Genomic DNA, 6,285 nt, shown 5'->3' with positions numbered 1-6,285 from the left:
GGTTCTCATAAAGCACTTGCAATGCGTCAGATGTTTAGTGGCGTTGTAAAAGAAGACGGAGAACACAATGTGCTCGCACGAAACCACGTTCTGAGCAGTTGACAGCGGTTGAAAGGGGCATAACTCGGCTCACCTGTGGCTGGATAGGTGAGTAACCAAATAAATTGAACAATATCCAAGAACCTGGGACGTTCACACATGTGACTGACGCGATGTTGGACGATGGGACATTAGGGAAACGACGTACGACCTCAAGCTTCTGGTCGTCTGCGTCCGACAACACGAAGGAGTGATTTCCCTACTGTGAGCCAAGCACGTCCTAATCCCTTCACATCTGTAACTACAGTCAGAGGGCAAGTCATGAATGCACTATAAAACGGTACCACTTTTTCACACTTGGTTGGAAATAATGTGCAAAAGCTGAACTACCGAATCACCATACAAAACAAAGATGGCTGGTTTTGGTTTGGCACTGTAATTTTTGGAACTAGCTACTGTTTGCTAGTGGTGTCTCGTCATTGTCAGCGAAAAAAATGTAATACGAAATAAAAATATCGGCAATCGATATCAGCATTCCGGTGTCGATGTATCGGGAAAAGAAATATCGCCGGTATATATCGGTATTTTTCGGTAAATATATCGAAATATTGATATTTTATCAGCAGCAGTAATTTAGATAACTCTTAACAGGTATTTCGTACGCTCATGCTTTACTTCTTAAGAGGCAGTGTAACGCTGTAATTTTTCAAGAGTATAATTCTCGTCCACAGTTGACACACATCTCTATCAGTTGCCTGCTTGCTAAGGTATTTTATTGATCAGATCTCCCTGTCAGTCCTCAGTAGAATTTGTGTGGAACCGTTTTGGACATAAATTCCAGTCCTACGCCAATTTCCATGATATCGAGGGCCAGTTGCAAGAGGTGTGGATCGGTTTACTTAGGAGAGAATGAATCAGTGCACGCGACTAGGGCCAAGTGTAACATCTTATTGACAATAGACCGTGCTATGTACACGATTTTGTTGTTTATGCAACCCCAGAAATTTGAAGCTTTATTACACTTCCTCCCCATCTTCGTCAAGCTTAAAAGTTTTGTCGGTGAGCATTTATGTGTATACGAATTAGCTAGAGATATCATACGAAACCTAATAAGAATGAAATTACAATGAAATGAATACCCATAGCTGCATATAGGCGTTGATATAAGTCAACAGGGGCAGTTGAAAATGTGTGCCCCGACCGGAACTCGAACCCGGGATGTCTTGCTTACATGGCAGACGCTCTGTCCATCTTTTTGTTGTTGTTCGCTGCGGATGTCCCAAGACAGCCGTTCAAGCTCAATGTTGAGCCGTTGACTCAGTTTTTTTATTACAGAGAGCAGCTAACCCTCTGACAGAACACGCTGAGCTACCGTGCCGGCATCCATCTGAGTCACCGAGCACACAGAGGACAGTGCGACTGCAGAGACGTATCGCTGGCACGCCTCCCGTGAGACCCACATTCGCAACTTATTGTCCCGTACTACATTCTTAGTGGCCCTGCCCATTGTTCTCATTACTCGCGGGTTTTTGCCGATTCCCGCAAGAGTTAGGGCACTATTTGTGCGTCCGCACAGAAGAAGATGGCGTGTGAGGATATATATATATATATATATACCGGGTGATCAAAAAGTCAGTATAAATTTGAAAACGAATAAATCACGGAATAATGTAGATAGAGAGGTTAAAATTGACACACATGTTTGGAATGATATGGGGTTTTATTAGAACCAAAACATACAAAAGTTCAAAAAACGTCCTACAGATGGCGCTTCATCTGATCAGAATAGCGATAATTAGCATAAAAAAGTAAGACAAAGCAAAGATGAAGTTCTTTACAGGAAATGCTCAATATATCCACCATCATTCTTCAACAATAGTTGTAGTCGAGGAATAATGTTGTGAACAGCACTGTAAAGCATATCCGGAGTTATGGTGAGGCATTGGCGTCGGATGTTGTCTTTCAGCATCCCTAGAGATGTCGGTCGATCACGATACACTTGCGACTTCAGGTAACCCCAAAGCCAATAATCGCACGGACTGAGGTCTGGGGACCTGGGAGGACAAGCATGACGAAAGTGGCGGCTGAGCACACGATCATCACCAAACGACGCGCGCAAGAGATCTTTCACGCGTGTAGCAATACTTTTTTTATTTGTTCTTATAAAACCCCATGTCATTCCAAGCATGTGTGTCAATTTTCACCTCTCTATCTATATTATTCCGTGGTTTATTAAGTTTACAAATTTATACTGACTTTTTGATCACCCGGTAAATGAAGATGGTTCAAATGGCTCTGAGCACTATGGGACTTAACATTTGAGGTCATCAGTCCCCTAGAAGTCCATAACTGTCAAACTAATTGAAGGAGTTGTCTCATCTTTAGTAGTGTAATAGTTTGTAGTTCCGGCAGTCGCCACACAAGTGTTGTTTTTTTTTGTCAGATGACAGTCGCCAGATAGTGTTTTGTTCTTAGTGGCACCAAGTTCCTAGGTAAACATGGCTGGCGCAAGGCTTACATTCGATGAAAGGAAGTCAGTTTTGAAGTGGTACTGTAAGTACGAAAACATTAATGAGGTTCAATGGCAATGGCGAAATGAGTATCAAACACGTTTAACGATTCGTCGCATTCGAGACAAATTTGAGGCCGAAGGCTGTGTCAAAGATGTACACAAACAACGATCTGGACGAACTGTAACAGTAACAAGTCCAGCTAACTCCCGTCGTGTGTTACAACAATTCACTCGCTCACCACAGAAGTCTGTGAGACAGTGTGCCCGTGAAACGGGAGTGAGTCGCTCAAGTGTTCGGCGAATTTTGAGGACAGCAAAGTGGAAGTGCTACATCGCACGATTGCTACACGCAATGAACGAGGGCGACCCAGACCGTAGAATGGAGTACTGCGAGTGGTTTACTAATATGGTGCGCAACGAGGAAGAGTTCGCAGAGATGATTGTGTGGTCTGATGAGGCACAGTTCAAACTCAATGGTACAGAAAATCGGCACAACTACATCTACTGGGCCGCCAAAAAGCCGAACGTCGATGTAGACAAAGCCGTGAATTTACCAGGAGTAAATGTGTGGTGTGGGTTGTCTTACCGAAGCTCTTCTTTGACGGCACAGTTACCCGTGAGGTGTACCTTCAGAAGCATCAGACATCAATTTTACCTGCCATCCGAGACTTGTGTGGAGACGGAAGAGTTACTTTCAACAACACCACCACCATAATCGTGCTAGGGCGTATCTCGATGAAAATCTACCAGGAAGATGGATAGACCTTAGAGGTGCTGTGGAGTATCCATCACATTCCCCAGACCTAACTCCTATGGACTTTTGCCTGTGGGGAACACTAAAGGACGTCGTTTATCGACAAAAGCCACGCACATTGGATGAACTTCGAGAATCCATCGTATATTCATGCGCAAATATCCAACTGAACACGTTGCAGTCAGTAGTTCGTGCTGCAGTTCGGTGGCATCGTTTCTGTGTGGATGTTAATGGTGATCGTTTCGAACACCTACAGTGATATCCTTAAGTTGGACTTTAAGCTACACTTTCACCAAAAATGAGACAACTCCGTCAATTAGTTTGCAAGTTATGGCGTTTTGAACAGTGGATACATTTTTTTTGGACTCCTCTGTAGATATGGATCTTGGTTAAGTGGCTTCACAAGTAACCATGCTACAGCGTGTGTAGGATGAATTTGTAAAAGCATCAGAACTGTACGGGCAGTCTGATGCTTGATAGAATTCCTGTTATGCATTATCGTGCAAGTGTTCCGAAGTACGAAAGCTTCAGCTTGTGTACCAAGAATAGGCAGGCTTGTGCAAGCATTCGTCATTTATTTTATTTTTATCTGTTCCTATTAAATTACATTCTGTACAGAGGGTCTACTGCAACGTAGGACATGTCTAAGAAGGCAAAAATATGTAGCGTAATAAAAAAAGAAAAAAGCGAAACAGCGTTGTTGCGATATGGATTCCTTTCTACACAGAGCAGTTAAATGGGAACAATATTTTCGTTTCCTTAGCCACTTGTTGCTCCACATACCCTTTTGTTCTTCTCTAACGCAAACGAAAAGGCATCGTTGTCTGAGCTCGACATTTTCTGGTAAACAAACTGATGTTTGTACAAGTGTACCTGTACCGTAAAATTTGTGTACGCTTGAGCTGGCCCGCTTGCCCAAGAGTGCTTGGCAAGCATACAGCTACGTGTGGCGCCACATTTAGCATTTGACGACCAGGTTCATTATTGATCTCCTCTCGGAAATTTAGGAAAACGGTTCACTTGTTCTATTACGTCCAATGCTTACAATATGTCGTCTATGAATAAAGCGACCAGCCTCTTACACGATCCAAGAGAAAGTGAAACATTGTTTATGTTTTATAAGATCCGAGCAAAGAGAAAGCCTACATTGTGCATACGTAATAAAATAAAAAGATGCCTCGGAAAGCTTTTTCTTATCAGTCCTTCAACAGTGAAACAATCAGCTCCATTATGAGATAAATATACGATCGTTCTGATGTTATTTGGCAACAAGAGTAAACGAAAGTCGCAATACAAAAGGGAAATATGCGACATGTACTGCTTTCCGAATATTATTCTTTTGTTTGTATAAGCATCTGATATCGAGCACAAAACAGAGATGTTTTCAAATGTCTGAACGGCACCTGTTCCTATTCAGTATGTTTCTAACACTGCGTAGATTTTGCCTCAGGGCTCTTGTCAACAACATGTCTCGTTTTATTTTTTTTCTTTGGCAATTAATAAACTCGACAATCATTGGTAGATGGTTCATGTTAACGTTATATTCCTGTTTTTAGTAAGATGTACCAGTTATCACAGCCGCACGTTCGGCGGGTAGTGGGACGCTACGTGGCGCGAAATCTGCACTATTTACGACTGGCGCTTCGTTGAGGTCTAGAGTGAATTTCGCTGAATTCAGTTTGAATAGAGCTAGAAACCGTTAGGTTGAAGGCTTAATGATCGATTAAAAGCACGAAGACACTGGGCCAATACGTGAATGAATATAAAATTCGACACGAAAATGGATGAAACTCATGCGGACTAGGATTCTGTTACAAAAATGTAAAAGAGTGATACACGTAAAGTTCTAACAATACTCGAAAACAAGCAGAGTTTTACTTGCAGCCGGCCGCTGTGACCGAGCGGTTCTAGGCGCTTCAGTCTGGAACCGTGCGACATCTACGGTCGCAGGTTCGAATCCTGCCTCGGGCATGGATGTGTGTGATGTCCTTAGGTTGGTTTGGTTTAAGCAGTTCTAAGTTCTACGGGACTGATGACCTCAGATGTTAAGTCCCATAGTGCACAGAGCCATTTAAAAATTGATACTTGCATTTTGAATGTTTATATACTTTGTACTTGTCAAGTTTACAAGAAACAACATCAGCCTAGAGAGAAGCTCAAGTACGTCATGTCATACGCGCCTTAGTAATTTTTGAACGGAATTACGCGTTTGAGTGTGTTAAATGAATGTGCAAGTAAACAGTGGCTTTTATCGCAAACTGGAGAGGGCTGTATGATCTTAAAAATCAAAGGCAACTTCGCATTGTTGCGAGTGGATTTCAGATCTAGTGATGAAGAGCATGCCTTCTCTCCACACTCATTAAGAAAGCAATACGCAATGTTCTGCCTCAGTAACGACTCTTTTTACTGAATAAAAACAAGTTTCAGACCAACGGTTGGAATAATATTGCTGAGTGACGCTTCTGGGGGAAGACGTTTCTGTGGGGCCTGGGACTCTTACCGGGATAAGCGGGTTTTCGCAGGTTGCCTACAGGCGCGCTAAGAATTTGTTTCCAGTCTCGCAGCTTAACACGGCGGTCTGCAGTCTGCGACTCCTGTTATTTTGTTTTATTTTATTTACATGTCAAGTTCCATAGGACCAAATTGAGGAGCAATTCTCCAGGTTCATGGAACGTGTCAGTACATGAAATTACAAAATAACTAATTTTTGCTACTTCCTACAAAGCGAATCAAAAACCCTCTCTAGCTTGAGCAGAAATGCCCTGAAATCAGAGTTAGACGACCTATAAACAACAACAAATAGAAGTTTAGTTTCACTAAATTCAACTTCCCCTGCACAACATTCAAGCATATGTTCAGTGCAGTGCCGTGATACGTCTATGGACTCAAATGGAATACTGTTTTTTTATGTACATAGCCACTCCCCTACCCCATAGGCTCTCCTTGAAAAACAGCCAGCTAATCTGTACCCTGATAAAGG

This window comes from Schistocerca americana, chromosome 10 (genome assembly GCF_021461395.2).
Source record: "Schistocerca americana isolate TAMUIC-IGC-003095 chromosome 10, iqSchAmer2.1, whole genome shotgun sequence".
Taxonomy (NCBI): domain Eukaryota; kingdom Metazoa; phylum Arthropoda; class Insecta; order Orthoptera; family Acrididae; genus Schistocerca; species Schistocerca americana.
Note: the sequence above shows the minus strand (reverse complement) of the source record.